The sequence below is a fragment of the Dioscorea cayenensis genome, chromosome 16 (genome assembly GCF_009730915.1).
Source record: "Dioscorea cayenensis subsp. rotundata cultivar TDr96_F1 chromosome 16, TDr96_F1_v2_PseudoChromosome.rev07_lg8_w22 25.fasta, whole genome shotgun sequence".
NCBI lineage: Eukaryota > Viridiplantae > Streptophyta > Magnoliopsida > Dioscoreales > Dioscoreaceae > Dioscorea > Dioscorea cayenensis.
Window position 1 is genome coordinate 19,211,162 of NC_052486.1, and position 18,236 is coordinate 19,229,397.

Genomic DNA, 18,236 nt, shown 5'->3' on the forward strand with positions numbered 1-18,236 from the left:
ATCTCTTTATTATGCTTTCAATTAATTGATGTTTATTGTGAGTTCCAACCTTGAATACTTGATTGTATGAACATTTCCCCTAGAGTGACACTAAGGTTGAGAGTTCTTGTTGGTAACCTTGTGAGTGAGTGACACACCACGAGCGTTAGACAAAGCTAGGTTGGAGAGGGTTGAGAGGGTGAGTCGAGAGGTACAGCAGCGTCCCCTTTCCCCTCCGACGTGATAGATTCTACCCCCGTTCCTCGAGTTCTTTGCGGCCATAATAGAGTGAATGGTCTAAGGGATGGCCCTCCGCTGGGGCTTAGTTGCGCGTGCAACGGAGTGAAGCGTTGAGGTGATCTTAGTATCTAGAGTTTAATTGTGGTTAGGGACCTTCCACCTGAACCAAAGGGTTAGGTCTATAATTAGGAAGAGATTTATCACTTGGAATCCCTAAAGCTCTTTGCAACTCTATTTGAGTGCGAGGTTGAGAGGTTATCTAATCTCTCCTCCGGGACATGTATAGAGTTAGGCATAGTTGACCTTAGATTTTGGACTATGTAATTAAGGATTTTCATGACTCACCATTGCATCGATTAGGAAGCATAATAGAGGGTTCTTGCACTTGAAACAATTATCTTAGGCGGAGCATTATCCGAGTACCCCATCTTTATCGATTGCCTTACCTCCTCCTTTTCTCGTGCTCTCTTACTTGTTGTTTTTACTTTTGAGAATTGAATCATTTTCACACTTATCACTACAGATCTTTTACATAGCTAAGAATCGGATTAAGTGTTTTTATTCCCTATTCCCTGTGGATTCGATACCCGCTCATCCGGGATTATTACTTTGACAAACCCGTGCACTTGCGGGATATACACAAGGGGACCTTGTCACCACGCGCAACTTGCATGATGTTGAAATTGTTATCATCCCGATAATTATGAATAGCCACTTCCATATTGTCGTCCTTGACAATGACAAACAAGAATACAGGCATAATTTTGAATGACCACTTCCATATCGTCGTCCTTGACAATGGCCGCTAGAATTGGTAAGTACTTTAATAATTTGTGTTTGAGTAATAGTGTTTGGTAAATAACCGGTATTCTAATATCAACTTGTATACCTCCACAGCGGAACCTATTCGACCTTTGTATCGACATGGAGTTCGGCGAGTCGGCGACCGCAAAGTACCCACTTGTTCACAACACTGAAACCCCACGACAAAAACAAGGAAGCATCGACTGTACTGTCTATGTGATGCAGTTTATCGAGCACTTACTCGCAGATGAGAAGCTACGGCTACCGCAGATGGACGTCCCTTATCTGCGATTAAAGTATGTTTCTCGCATACTTAAGGAGGGGAGGGTAGCCGACATCACTGCCAAAGGGAAGTGTTTGAAAGCTGGTTCATAGAATACGTTGTCTTAGTTTCAAATGTAAACCAGTTTAAATTCAATTTATTGTTTTCGAAGAACATGACAAATTTTGTCAATGTAAATTTCCATGTATCTATATTTATATACTTAACTCTTTTTTTAATCTTCCAGTACCATTGTTTAACTTGCACTTTCATTGTTTAATTTTAAGTTTCATTGTTTAACTGTCAATGTCATTGTTTAAATATCCATGTTACACTTTAAGAGAACTAGTCACTTGTGAAAATAACTATTTACCATTTAAAATAACAATGTCTCTATTTAAATACATATTTTAACTGTAAGAATAAGTTTTCTCTGTTTAAAAATTAAAAGTTGGCACACAATTAAGTTTGTTTCTTTTTAAGAATCAGCTGTTTTACAATGGCTAGTCGGCGACAGTTTCATTGCAATATCTGCGATTGTGACCGGAGCTGTGGCAGCGGCTGCAACATAACTCGCAGACCTCATAGGCTTGTGACTCGATCCTCTTTCGCCTAGGACACCCAGGTTGCCTTCTTGTCACAGGCGGTCGCAGACGCAGTTCACAATTTTCGTCCATAGGCTTGTCATCGTCGGGTATGGGGAATATAGCTTCTTTATACGCCAGTTTGTAATTATCGACGGTGAAGTAGCCGCTAATAAATCGATGAACGTTGGTGTCTGTCTGCATTATTGCAGCGCAAGCATGTTTGCACGAGATACCATAAACTCGCCACCTGCGACATAAGCATATTCTAATGGCAAGATCTACAGAGTAGCTGCACTAGTCAATCACTTCATAACGATCATCGACACAATGACCAACACGAAGATTTCGGCTATCCTCAACAATTATCTCCACCTTCGAATGTATGTCCGAGCACAAGTAGGTCTCCCATTTATTCGCTTGCTCACGGCGGTTGCATAACATGCGCATCAACTTGAACTTGTACAACGTACAACACAAATCTCAGACAAGGTTAAGCGAGGACATTGATAGTTAAACATAAACAAACTTTATTAAACAGTATTATGATAAATTAAACAATGATGTAGATGGTTAAACACAGAAAAGATATTTGAATATTTATAAACTATTTTAAAGGATAATATGAATTATTAAGTGAAAATGAACATTCCAATACCTTATGGAGTCGACCATCTTTGTTACCGGAAAATGCTGAGTTCTTTGATCCAAGCATTGAACGAATCCGCGACATTTGAATACATCTCACCCCAACGTTCACCTCTGAACAGATAATTCGACCAATGTGCCATATCCGATTTATTAATCAACCAATGATGGGCTTCAAGTGATGTGGCCTGCAGTTCATTCATGGTATCATCGAAATCTTTAGCCGTGGATGCCCACGCAATACGAAAGTATATAGACCAGCACTCCTCTCTCAATGCCTTCCCTAGTCTGACGTTGGCTTTCATGAAATTGGCCTTCAAGTGTCGAAGACAGTATGCATGTGGGGAAGAAGGGAAGACTCTCACAATAGCATTTACAAGGCCCTTGGACCTGTCCGAGACGAATGTAATTATCTCATGATAATCTCCTTCCTCGTATAAAGCATCACCTAACTTGGATATGAACCAAGTCCAATTGGCATCGGTCTCGTTGTCGACAATATTGAAGGCGACGTGGAAGAAACCATTGTTTCCATCTTTGCCTGTAGCACCCAGTAGAGTACCCCCGATACTTTCCAAAGAGGTGGATACCATAGACAAACAGCAGCGGCCTGCAAGCCTTCTTGAATCCGACAATACACGCTCTGAAAGAAAAAAAATGCACGTTTAAACCGCTCACCGTCTCTTTCCACAATCGCAATGCCGCCCGGGTTTGTCTCAACCATCTTATCTACGTACCAAAGCAACAAATCGTAGCTGGAGATGTCACTGTCGTCGAGCACCACTCGGGCATGCTCTTTACTAAACTAAGACTGCTTGTATGGAATGTGGACACCATGTTCCCGCAACATGTCCTTCTGAATGTCGATGGCTTTATACAAGGGCTGGTCTTTGAGTTTCTGAATCACCCGTGCGCTTACCCATTTTTTGGATGCTTTCAGGTGTGAGGCCGATCCCACTCCACCACTGCAAGTGTGTGACGGGTTTATTGTCTTTATTCTGAAAGTATTTTTATTATATTCTTTTGATGCATGAAGGCGCCATTGATAACCAATGGCAGCGCATTCCACAGTCATCAGGTGTTTCCCGTTCTTTATGAATTTGAAGTCGAAATTCTGTTTGATTGCAAAATTTTGAAGTATGTCCCTGAAATGTTCAACGCCTTTAAAACGTTGTCCGATATCCAACGACAACACTTCAGAATGATCTGACGAGGAAGGAAGGCATCCCACACCGTCAGGTTCGCCATGGGGTTGACCGGGAGCGCTCGCAGAATCCGAATTCCTGCCAACACTTCAGTTTAAGCGAAACTATCCATAAGTTAAACAGAGACATAATGTGCTTAAATGATAAAATCATAATTTAAACATTAAGTCAAATAGTTACACGATGAAGATAAAATTTAAATGCAAACAGAATATATTTAAAAAGAGCTTATCAAAGTTAAACCGTAATGAACTTATACAACTAGATAAACATAAAATAAAAAAAAATCTCACAACGAGAAGAATTCGTTTTCAATAGGATTCGACAATGTCATATCGTCTTTCTCCACAACAAGATCGACTACAGAGCATTTGAAGATCAAGTGAACGTGATACATCCGCTGGAAGTCGACATCATTTTCTATTGGACAAGCCGTTTTATACCCGTCGGGTGTGATAAACTTCACCCTCACACGGGAAACATCGAGACCCCATCGCTTACATATCTCAGCTAACACCGACTCCCAAGAAGTCAACGCCGTGAACATTAGCACTCTACCCTCCCCGTTATATCTAGCAATACCACAAAAACTATCCATAATATAACTACTGAACTCAAATCGAACAAATCAAATGAGAAGAAGAAAAAGAAGTAGATGATGTAAAGAGCCTTCTAAAATGTGTTTCACAAAAAAAGTACACAACTGTATGCATAAAGTCAGACATGATGTGATTGGGTGGTATTTTCCCACCATTTTAAAAGGCAAAAAAAGTATTTCACTACATGGACCCATTTGAAGTGACCGACAAGGGTTACTCCCTAGAGACAATCATTACTGGCTTCTTGGCTCGTAATTCTTCTTCGTTTTCCACCATTGTCACTTTCCACTATTGCTGCTTTCCACCATTGTCTCGAAGTTTTTCTTTGCTTGTAAGGAAGATGCTGCAGTGTGAAGTCCTTGCAAGTGACCGGTCGACTGCAAGCGAGAAGCGGCGGGAAGTAAACATGGGACGATAGAAGCCAACCTGTCATCGCTCGAAGGAAAGTACTCCACTTATCATGACTCTATTTGTTTAAATATCAATCTTCAATGTTTAACAAATATGATTCAGTGTTTAACATGTTGGTTCACTATTTAAAACCTTTTTATATAGTTTAAACAAATATGTAAACTGTTTAAATATTATCATTTGATCGTTTAACAATATATGTTATTCTTTAAATTGAATGTTGTTACTGACATTGTGTTCACTAACAGAGCCTCCATGAAAAGAATACTTGACCAGCTTGCTTGTTCACTGTTTAAATTGAATGTTGTTACTGACATTATGTCGTTTAAACCAATATGTAAACCGTTTAAATATTTTGATTTAACTATTTTAAAATATATGTGATTGTTTAAATTGAATGCTTTCTGCGACATTGTGTTGAAGATGGATATTTTTCCAAAACATTGTGTTACAGACATTCCATCAATCCTCTTGGGTACCTCATCGGTCTCTATTTAAACGTCAATCTTTTTCTGTTTAAACAATTATATATATTTTTTAAACTATCGGTTCACTGTTTAAATAATTTGTATATCGTTTAAACATATTTATTTTTTTGTTTAAACCGTTGTCATTGTTTAAACATATTTATTTTTTGTTTAAACACCATTGTCACTGTTTAAGTAGTAAGGTGATTCTGTTTAACATTTTATTTGTTTACAATGTCGTTTTTTGTTTCTAAAAATGTTTAAATATCAAAAGTTGACACTCAAATAAGTTTGTTTCATTTAAAATATTTAACCATTTACAATGGCCTCTGATTAAATATCAAAAGTTCACACTCAGATACATTTGTTTTATTTCAAATAAAATATTTACAACATTTACAACATCCACAACATTTACAATGTCTTCACGGACATCGGACACTTGCGAGTCTATCCTAGTTCGTCTATTAAAATTTTGGCTTTCCTCAACAAGTATTTGTACCTTTGAATGCTCACGGCGGTTGTATAACATGCGCATCAACTTGAACATGTACAACGTAGAACACGAACAGTTAAAAAAAGCAGTTAAACAGTTTAAATATAATCAATGTGTCATGGTCATCCTTCTCTGGAGAATCCTCCACAATCAAGCAATAAGTGAAAAGATAGTTAAACTTTCTTTTTTTGACCAAGTCAAACTCCCGTCCTCCTCCACTGGAGAATCCACGCATTAAGGCAATTACGCGGGCATTTCGACCTGGTCAAGAATAGATAGTTTAACTTGTGGTCTGAATGAAGCGAAGATCCTATGAGTTAAACACAGACAATAATATTTGCACACTAAGGAAAATTTTTTAAATGATGAGAACAATTCTCAAGTGATAAATATCAATTTCGTTTTAAAGTATGTGTCATGGTTACCCTCTCCAGAGAATCCTCCGCAATCAAGCAATGCGTGAAAACTTTCTTGTCCTGATCAAGTCAAAATTCTCGCTTAATTGCTTGCCCGTTATCCTCCGCATTCAGGCAATTAGGCGGGCTTTCTAACATGAACAGGAAAAGAAAGTTTAACTTGTTGCGTGATTGATTCTCCAGAAGAAGATAATCATGACACATCCTTTAAATGAATATCTTCGACACATGAAGATGAAACTCATCCGAGAAGAAGTAGAGAACGAGGAGGAGAGGTTGTTCAGGGGAAGTGGTCTTCCTTCTCATTTATGGTGTGAAGACCGTAAGCCAATTGACGCTTCAGATCCGAGAAAAAAAAGGGAAACGCACGGGGGACCGAGCTTTTCTCATTAACGAGAAATAATTTAATACCGTCATTAATCCTTGTGCACGGGGTACCATAAATTTGCCATTGGCCACCTGGCAACACTTCAGTTTAAACAGAAAAGAAAATATTTTAATCAGAGACATAAAATATTTAAATGATACATTACAATGTTAAACGGTAATGCAAATAGTTAAATACTGACAAATAAATTAAACGAAGAAGACAATTGTTAAATATAAAAATAATGTATTTAAACAGAGACAGGAGACGTTAAACGGTAATCAACTTATATAACTAGATAAACATAAAAGAGAAGAATCTTCAACGAGAAAAACTTGTTTTCAGTAGGATTTGATAATGGCACAGCGTCTGTCTCGACAAGATCGACAATGGCACATCCGTTGGAAGTCAACCTCATTTTCTATTGGACAAACCGTTTTATATCCATCGAGTGTGATAAACTTCACCCTGACACGGGGAACATCAAGACCCCGTCACGTATCTCAGCTAAGCTAACACCAATTCCCAAGAAGTCAGCACCGTGAACAATAGCCCTCGAATCGAAGAAATTCTTACCTTATCAAGAAACCAGAAGAAACCGACAGAATTCAAATATAACAAGCCAAATGAGGAGAATAAGAAAAAGAAGAAGAAGAAGATGTGATGAGCCTTCTAAACTTTGTTTGACAAAAAAGCAACAAAAAAATGCAAAATTGTATGTATAAAGGTTGGACATGATGTGAATGGCTGTTTTTCCCCGCTATTTTCAATGACAAAAATGGAATTTCATAACATGGTCGCATTTCAAGTGAACGGTAGGAGGTAAAAGGGAAGTTGAACAATAACAGAAGGATTGTCCAAGGTTTTTGAAATATACCAATAAAAATCTATTATGATAAATTTGAAATTCATGAGGGGTAAACAATAATTTTCCCTTAAGTAATAAGATTTTCTTTTATTAATTATTATTTTAAAATATACCAATAAAAATCTATTATGATAAATTTGAAATTTATAATAATGCTAAAATTTAGTTTCGCTAAATGAGCACTTACATCAAATTACGGAGATATACTCATCGAAAACTTTTCTTTCCATATTTTGTTGATTTCTTATCCAATTACGGAGAACTTTACCAACATTGAATCATTCAAGATGTCAAGTCATTGGTTCATTTGTTCTGCCACTCAAGTTAATTAGGTCAATTTATATATTTTAAATAATTTGATTTAATATAATAAGTTAAATAATTTAATAATAAATAATATAATTGTTAAAAAAAATTATATGATAAATAAAGTATAAAAATAAAAATAAAATACATAAAGCCAAACATAGAGATTCAATTATTCAAATAATCGATCAATAGAAATTTATAACAACATGATTATGAGAAGTAATAATAATAATACTAATAATAATAATAATAATAATAATAATAGTATGATTATGAACTAAAGTACCATACGGTCTATGTTATAAAACCCAAATTAAGAAGTACAAAATACAAAATTTATTCAACAAAATTTATTCAACAATAAAAAAATTATTTTTAATAAAAAAGTATAAACAAATTTTATGAAACAATAAAAAGTTAAATAACAACAACAATTCTTAATATTAAGTCTCTTTCAAATCCAGTTCAATTCATATGTATAGATCACCGATGACTAAGACTCCAATTGGTGTTGATATCTTACAAGTGAATTATTGAAATTTGGAGGTTTATTACCAAGAATCACATCAAAAACATGTTTGCACAGTTTGCATTTTGATCTTCAAGATCACTAATATCCTCATCTTCAATAAGCATATAATACAAATTCAAATCACCTACAATATTGAAAATTTTATATATTAAGCTAACAAATTGTAAAAGAAATTAAATACTAATCATATAAAACCAACACAAGAAAATAATGTGCCAAAATTTTAACGGTTAGCATTGCAAGAGGCAAGTTAGGTTAGTGTAAGCCCTAACCCCAATACATTATATGAACTCTTATTATTTGAATAATTATTATGAAGCATCATTTTATCTATTATTATTTCTATGTATAGTTAATAAGATAAAATATCTTTGAATATTTGTTCTGCTCGAATTATCAAATGCATTATTTGGATAGTAAAACCTTGAAGCATAAACTAGAACAATATTCTAAATGTCCCTAGTCGATAATTTTCATGGGAACAAAAATAAATTAAGACTACTATGTCTTTCATGAGATGGCCTTGTTTTATAGGTCATAAGATATGGGATATCAATCAAAGGATATAGATACATGTTAGGGAATAGTGTACCTGGATCGATCCGCTCTTGAGAACACTACATGGTTGTAAAGTCATAAATGTTTTTCTCAAGCAATTCTTGTACTCGAATCTTTCGACCTGAAATCACTATAGATCTCGGATGAATCCTTACATACTTTAACTTATGCATAACGTCATTTGTAACTGAGTGGCAAATACAGGTATGTTTTGGCATGTCACAGTTCATCCTGAGAGACATGAGTGAAATGAAGAGATTGTCCCTCTCTGTAGAGAGAGTGAATATCACCGGCCACTTAATTAATGAGACTGAGTAGTGTGTGGCCACGCCCAAGGGAAATGATAAAAGTTATCATTTACTTGACCTAGTCACTTCACTAAGAGATCAAGAAATTAATTAGCATTAAAATAAGGGTGACTCGCTCCATGACTTATGCTAATTAAAATATTCAGTGGCAAAGGATTCTATGAGGTTGCGATAGGTTCCGTTAATTCTCGAAATTGACCTTCATTTAATATTGGGTAATCGTATTATCTTACTAGAGAATAATTATGATTTATGAGCGTTAAAATTGTTTAAGCTCATTGCCAATGTTAAATGGACCTACAAGATCATACACTAAGAATGCCGGGATCAAGGTTCAGTATTTGTTACTTCTTGGACCACCTATTTCGGTTTTTGATGAAAAACCTAAATTAGGTGGAGCTAATAGCTTATTCGGGTTGGGTCTTATTAAGTGTTAATCCAATCTAATCGATTTGGTTAATTAAAATGGTTTAATTAATCAAGTAAAGAAGATATTCCTAATTTGATTAGAAGTGAAGGGTTTTTCCATAAATTAGAGTTTTGGGTTTCTAATATAAATAGATGGTCTAACCCTAATATGAATAGAGATAAAAAGATAGAGTGATTGAGAGATTATCTCTTAAGAAACTTTAGCCGCCACCCACTCTTCTCCCTTGGCTGCCGCCGGAACCCGCCGCCATCGCGCCTACAGCCCCTTTTCCCTTGAATCTCAGGTCTTTGCTATTTGAACCAAAATACAAGTGTTGTTTCTTGAGGTACTAGCATACATGCTTGATTTCCAGAGGCGTTCGTGTGTACGTGATAGTAGAGGGGAGTCGCGATTCGCAATACCTTTCATCAAAAGAAAGGTATAATTTTTAATTATTTATTTATTTAGAATTTAATCCTAGTTCTGGCATGCGTTAGGGTTTTATTGTACTTACTTGCCGTTAAAAATTTTGTTATCCGATGCGTTTTGGCATGTATTTTTCGCATGATAATTTCCTTGTTAAAGTGATAAGATCCCAACAAGTTATTAACTAAATGTCTCGAATTATCAATAATAAAGTAGTAGGTTCGTATTCAATCACCCATTATCTATTTTCCTCAAAATCTTCAAAGTCAATAAGATCATAATTACGACCTTTAATATTTTTCCTGGATAAATAGCAAGAATACTTAGTTTTCATTCAATAGAAATTAAACTATTCATGAATTATTTGAATCATGTTATTTTTCAGGTATCAAAATTTTAGATATGCATAATTAGTACCTTTATTGAAGTATCAAATTGTAATAGACATAAACTAGACCATCCAACTTTTGATGTTCTAGTCGATTCCTTTTCTTGGAATGGATATGCTAAAAAATATTCCAATTTCACTCACAATCAAAAGGATTGCATGTTTGACTTAAAGCACGAATTGTTGCTTTCTACAAGTTGCATAGCTTCCATAGCATCACCAACATTCATCTAGAAATGAAGTATAACATGTTAGCATAGAATATTACTACAGGTAGAAATGAAGTATAACATGTTAGCATAGAATATTACTACAGGTAGAAATGAAGTATAATATGTTACCATAGAATATTACTACGATTATACAAACAAAGAATTGAATATTATGAAATATATGCATACCAATAAGTATTAAATTATATTGGATATGGTAGACATGCGGCAAAAATCTCTTTGAGCATTTTTAAAACTTCTCATTTCACATGTCAATTTACTTCCCATATTAGGATTTCCAACTGAATACTTCTCAATGACTTAAAAAAGCCTTGATATTGTGTGTTTGTGCTTTGCCATGTTAGTTGTGTTGTAGTTGTTCTTAGGATTTAATCAATAACCTCCAACATGGAGGTTTTTCTGTAGTTATTCAACCCATCAAGCATCAAGAATTTTCAAGTAAGGCTAAACCTTTTTTTCTCCTTTGCAATCTTTTCAATATTTCTTCCCTAGCTTTATGAATAGCTTCATACAAATAACATATTGTCTATTACCAAAATCCACAATACACAAAACTTATACTAGAGGCTCTATGAGTTTCACAATGATACAATATTCTTTCAAAAGAAAAAAAAAAATGGGAATACAAGAGAAGATCAACTAATTTCTTTCCAAGTCTATCTTTAGTATAGGCTGAGATAGTCCATTTTTTTAAAGTCACCATAGTTCAAATTACATGGCCAAAATTCTTTGCAAAGCAATAAAGTTAGAGCAAGACATTTTTTTAGCGTCCACTAGTATGCTTCTGCATAAAATGTAGTGGTCATAATGATTACATATATACTTGGTAATTTTTGAAGCATGATCAACAACATCACATACTCATCTTACTTTATAATGTCTTATAACATTAAGTTCAAGCATTCCACTTAACAAAGAGACTAAGAAATTATAGGAAAATCCTTTTTCAGAAACCTTCCTATTGATACGTAAGTAGCTGAATTACCTATAATAATGTAATAACATTCTGTATGTTGACAAATAATATAATGTCTCTAAATAATTTATACGATAATTATGTTATTTTTAAGGTATCTAAAGAATCAAAAGATGTTAGAAATACAATACCTCAAGGGTATTAATCAAAAAATTGATCAAGGCCTACATCAATCTATTCATCCATCATATACAACCGATGTTTGCCCATATTGGATGATAACTCTCAACAAATAAGTTGGTTATTGAACATTCTCCGCTAACAAATATCCACAAATAGAGTGAAAAATTAGACCTTTGTAGCTAGCATCCATACTGGTATTGTATTGATTATAGGTTATAAATAAACATGAATAACACCTTTGAAGGGTATGGAAGCATTAATTGTCCATTTTGAAATGGCAAGATCACACCTATCAATTGGTTCCTTGCTTTGAACAAATTTTTGATAATTGACTGAGCCCCAGAAGTATTCCTCCACAAAAAAATAACTAGAAATTCCTTTTTTTCTTCTGTTTCATTTCCAAGGAAGTGATTTTTTTTTTAGATGCCTCTTTAATAGAATTTTTGCTCTCCTTACACTTAGGAGGAGGTGTTTGAGTACTTGTACATGTATATTATATCTATACATATATACATACTCATGTGTACACCATTATTGTATTTATATGGGCTGGTTTACCCTAGAGAATTGCATTCATTCTTTCTCTCATATTTTGTCTATCATGGTATCAGATGTCGGCCTGTCTCCGCCTCGTATTTGTTAGCTCTCTTACGAGCTTTGTTTCGCCGAAACTTTGTTTCATCCAGTCTTTATTAGCTCCCGACAAGCTTTGTCTCACCGAAACTTTGTTCTGTCCCGTCTCTGTTAGCTCCCAGTCGAGCTTTGTCTCACAAGAACTTTGTTCTGTCCAATCTAGTTAGCTTCCAAACGAGCTTTGTCCCGTCATCGGAACCTTGTTCTGTTCATTCACTCTCCGATGAGATTTGTCCACCCTCACGGACTCATCTCCCAGCCTCATCCGTACCGACATCACCTTCCTCTCGGTCATCTTCCCCAATGATCAAGCTCGCTATTCGATCAGTCTTCTCCGTCAAGCAAGCCGCCGACAAGCTTCTCTACGCCGACGAACTCCTCTTCGTCTCTTCTAACCGACAAGATTCTCTTCACCGACGAGCTCCTCTTCATCTCCTCTAACCGACAAGATTCTCTCCACCGACGAGCTCCTTTTCGTCTCTTCTCGCTGACGAGCTCCTCTCAGGCTTTGCTTGTATGAGGTGAAGGAGGGGTTTATAAAGGAGGGTAGAGTAGGGTAAAGTAAGGAAAGTGGAGTTTTTAAGTTATACCTTGTTTGGGGCTAAGGTAAGGTAAATGGAGGTTATCAAACCTTCTAATGTTTGGATTGAAGGTAAGAGATGGTAAGGTTTTATGGTGATATTACTAAAATACCCTTTAGTATGTTGTAATAAGATTGTTAGATATTATTATAAACTACTAAAAAAAAGACATATAAAAAACAAATATTATAAATATTCTCTTACCATAAATATGCTTTTAAAAAAATAAATATGATTTTTCAAAATTATTTGGAAAGATTCAGGGTATTTTTGTAATTGTTTGAAAAAATTGAGGGTATTTTTGTCCAAAAAAAATGAGGTAATTTTTGTAATTGTTTGGAAAGGTTGAGGGCATTTTTGTCCAGAAAAAGTGAGATTGGGGAATTTTTGAAAAATCCTTAACCCTAAATAAATAAAGATGTAATTGCTTGGAAAATTTGAGGGCATTTTGGTCCAAGAAAAATTCAAAACCTTGCTAACCCCCCAATTTGGAGGGTTGAGAAATGAGGGTAAATGGGGGTTTCTCAACCCTCCATTTAACCCTCTCATACCCTACCCTCCAAATAACCCTGGATCCAAACAAGGTTTGGTTGATAACCTTACTTTACAAAACCTCCAAAAACCTTCTCCCAAGCAAGCCCTCAGCCACCAGCCGACGACTTCAATTGATTCCCCAACCAGAGGATGGACACACTACTCCACGCACTGATTTCCAACGTTGCAAGTCCCAAAGTTTTGTTAGTTTCTATTTATCTTGATTCCAAGCTTACACTACAAATATATATATATATATATATATTATTAATTAATTTAAAAAAAACAAAAAACAAAAAAGAAGTCTTTTTCCATGGCCAGCTCAAGTCTTGGAGTTGTTTGGCATTTCCCCTTAGCTTAATTCTCTGCTATTATTCAACCGTATTCATTATTATATACAATATATATATATATATATATTAAAAAAATGGCATCATCCTCTTCTCCACAATTTTGGCTCCCGTTGATACAAAATTAAATGGCTCGAATTACAAAGAATGGTTTACAACTATTCGCATTGTTTTACTTGGGATGGATTTGCTTGGTCATGTCGACGGTACTTCTCCTCCACCTTCCACACCCGATGCATCATGGACACTTGCTGATCACCGTACCATGACAATTATTCGTCAGTCTTCTGAAATTGATGTTCGTATGGAAATTGGACATTTTACTAATGCTCATGTAATGTGGGAACACTTGGGTCGTATATTTGAGCATTCCAGCTTTGCTCGTCAGTATACCATTTTGTAGGACCTCACTCACATACAATAACATGAGCGTTCCGTTCAGGAGTAGGTCAGTGAGCTGCGGTCCCTGTGGCATCAGATTTATTCTTTGGAGGAGTCTACTTGCTTGACGTACAAATGTTGCAAAACTCGTACTCAGTCTCGTCAAACACAGCGCACTTTCAAATTCCTGATGTGTCTTCATCCTAATTTTGAGGTTGTTTGCAGCCAACTACTTAATCGAGACTCTCTTCCATCATTTGATGATATTATTCATAGTGTTATTGCTGAGAAGACTTGTCTTAGCACACTATCTCCACAATTTCTCTCTACAGACACAGTTCTTGCCGTGACCTCTCCACAATCCTCTCGAGTAACTTCTGGCCTTTCGGTGCAACCAACTCCTACTTCATCGACCTCTTCTCGATCATCTGTCATTTGTCATTACTGTAAGAGTCATGTTCATATGAATAATCAGTGTCTTAAGCTTCAACAATGATAACAGCTACAGTCATCATAGTCTCGCTCTCTGAGTCTTCATCCTGTCATGTAGTGTGGTCGTCTTCAGTTCACCTCCTTTGACATTCTTGACGTCCATCATATTCTCATATTAGCTCTCAACCTTCTTTTTGTTAGTCAGCTTACTGATCATGGTCTTACAGTTACCTTTCCTTCTTCAACTTGCACTGTGCAAGACTATCTTACAAACCAGAGGATTGGAATTGGGCATAGAGTTGGCGGCCTCTATCACCTAAACTCTCTTCATCTTCCTAATCTTCCCTCTTTTGACATTACTGCTTCTGTATGTTCACTTGATCATTGCCACAGTCGCCTCGGTCACTTATGTAGTTCTCGTATGAAATTCTTAACAAGTTCAGGTATTCTTGGTTCTATTTCTTCTCATCTATCACATCCATGTATGGGTTGTAAACTCGCTAAACACACTACTCTTCCTTTTTCTTCACGCGAATCTACCTCATAATCTACTTTTAATCTTGTTCACTATGATGTTTGGGACCCTACCCCTATCTCCTCTCTTGGTGGTTTCTTCTATTACATATCCTTCGTTGATGATTTCTCGCGCTATACTTGACTTTATTTAATGTGTTCTTGATCGAGGTTTTTGCCATTTATTCTCAATTTGCGCAAATAGTATATACTCAGTTTGGTAAACGCATTAAAATATTTCGCTCTGATGGGGAAAGCGAGTATCTTTCTACATCCTTCAGCACATTATTCTCCACCCATGGTACTATTCCTCAACAATCTTGTCCTTAGGTGTCGCTAAGTGCACACATTGTCATATCCTGGAAATTGCACGTGCACTTCTTTTTACCTCTTCTGTCTCTCAATACTTCTGGGCTGAGGCTATTTTTACCTCTGTCTATCTCATCAATTACACTCCTACCTCCACTTTCTCTGGCATCACACCTTTTGAACATCTTTATTCATTTCCTCGTTCTTATGGTCATCTTCGCACTTTCAGATGCACCTATTTCATTCTTTTACCTCCTGTCGAGCGAACCAAACTCTCTCCCCGTTCTGTTATGTGCATTTTTCTCGGCTATATCTCTGAATACAAGGGTTATCGCTGCTATGATCCTCGTTCTCACCGTCTTCGTATTTCCCGTCACGTCGCCTTTCTTGAAGATACTCCTTACTTCTCTTCATCACTCCCAAATCTTTCCTTTCTTCAGTCTTCCGCTAGTGCATCCTCTTCTCTCTCCTCCGTAATTCTTCCGAGATCTTGGCCCTCTTCATTACTTTTTGAATCTTAAGGTTGCTTATTCTCATCGAGAATACTTGGTGTCAATAAAAGTACATTTCTGAAATTTTTTGATGAACTGGTATCAGTAATCTTCACACTACCTCTACTCCTATTGAGATGCATCATCGACTCTCCTCTTCTGATGGTGAGCTTCTGCCTTACCCCACTCGCTATCGTGCACTTGTTGGTACTCTCGTCTATCTGACCATCACTATGTCTAATATTGCTTATGTTGTTCATGTTCTTAGTCAGTTTGTGAGTGCTCCTCGCTCTACTCATTATGCTGGCCTTTTATGAATTCTTCGTTATTTTCATGGCACTATATCTCGTTCTTTACTTTTCTCTGCCACGTCTTCTCTTGAGCTGTGCCTATTGTTTGCTGATTGGACAGGTGATGCTTCTGATAAAAAATCTACTACTATTTTCTGCATTTTTCTTGGAGATTCTCTTATCTCTTGGAAAAGTAAGAAACAATCTATTGTTGCTCTTTTCACTGCTAAGGCTGAGTATGGTGCTATATCCTCTACTGCTAAGGAGGTTCTTTGGTTGCGTTATATTTTGATGAACTTTGATGTCTCTATCTCTGCCCTACTCTTATCTACTGTGATAACCAGAGTGCCATCAAAATCACTGCCAATCCTGTATTTCATGAGCATACGAAGCATTTTAAGGTTGCTCTTCACTTCATTTGTCATCACTATCTTGCTGGCAATATTCTTGTTCCTTATGTCGCCTCTACACAACAAATTACTGATCTTTTCACCAAGACTTATATTGTCTCCCGGTTTCAGTTTGTAGTTGGCAAACTCTCAGTTCATAATCCACCATGAGTTTAAAGGAGCGTGTTAGAATATTTGTATATGTATATTATATCTATATATATATATATATATACATACATACTCATGTATACATCATTATTCTATTTATATAGGATGGCTTACCCTAATGAACTGTATTCATTCTTTCTCTCATATTTTGTCTATCATGAGGTATAACATTAGATGGAATTTCTTCAGGATCATCATGCTACATGACCATAGAAACTCACTCTTCAAAAACCAATGTGACTTTTTTTTTTTAACATGATTTTTCATGTTTTAAAGCGTTTGGTAATAATTATCTAGAAGTGCTTTCTTAATTAAATCTTTTTATTTCATCAAAAACCGAAAACATCTAAAAAAATGTTTTCAGTTTTTATTTTTAAACACTTTTTTTTATTTTAAAAATAATATTGAAACACATATTATCAAACAAGTTTTTTAATTTTTTTTTATTTTCAAAGAAAGAAAACTGTTCTCAAGAAAACAATTAAACAAGCTCTATATCTCTATTGATCAAAAAGCACAATTAATTTTGTGACTATATATAGATATATTAAAACTAGTGTTTATTTGATAATATAAAAAAATGTCAAAGTTTTTTCTCTATTATTAATTATCATAATATACAAAGTTTCAAAATTATTCACATTGAGAAGCAGATTTTCATGATACAGTTTCTAAAAAAAATGTCTTTTCTTTCAAATAAATAAAAATATTCAACTCAATAATTTAAAATTAATAACATATATATATATATATAATTTAGTAACTTAAATATTCCAAAATAACCCAATCAATCCCCTCAAAATATCCTATGAGAGAAAATTATAAAATCCTAAATTCAAAATATAACTTTTCTACTTCTCTTCTAACAAGAACACTGATCATCAACATTTAAGCAATTAATTAAAACTAAATTGATGTTGTGCTAACTGATACCCTTTTTTTACTAATAGGAGACAAACCCCTCTTATTTAAGCGATTGTCAAAGAGATAGACAGATACGAATGTGCAACAGTTACAATGACTTACAGACTTTCTAACAAAATCCTCTTATCTTATAACTTTAGAGGGTGAAATCATTATTTTTCCCATAGAAAATTCATACCCAGGTTTATGAACAGTATAAAAATAGTACTTGACCCAAATGTACATTACATAAACAACATAGAAGTAATACTACCAGAGGAAAGATTTGAACTCTTACTTTTTTTTCTTGCACTCTTGTGTCATACCATTGAGATATATAATAGTTGATTAACTCATCACTCCTTCACCAACCTATTAAACAAATCCACTATCATGCTAAATTACCAACCTATTAAACAAATCCACTATCATGCTAATTTATCACTCTGCTCATCCTCTCCACTTCCATGTCAAACATGAGAAGACCTTCCAAGTAAAGCATAAAAACTTTGTTTGTTGCCATTGTTGAGCTCATATAAGCACTTGTTCACTTCCTCATGCACACCATCACCGAGTTAGAAATTTAAGAAAATAAAATAAAATAAAAATTTTAATTTATATCTGTAATATTTAAAACAATTTAAAAAATTA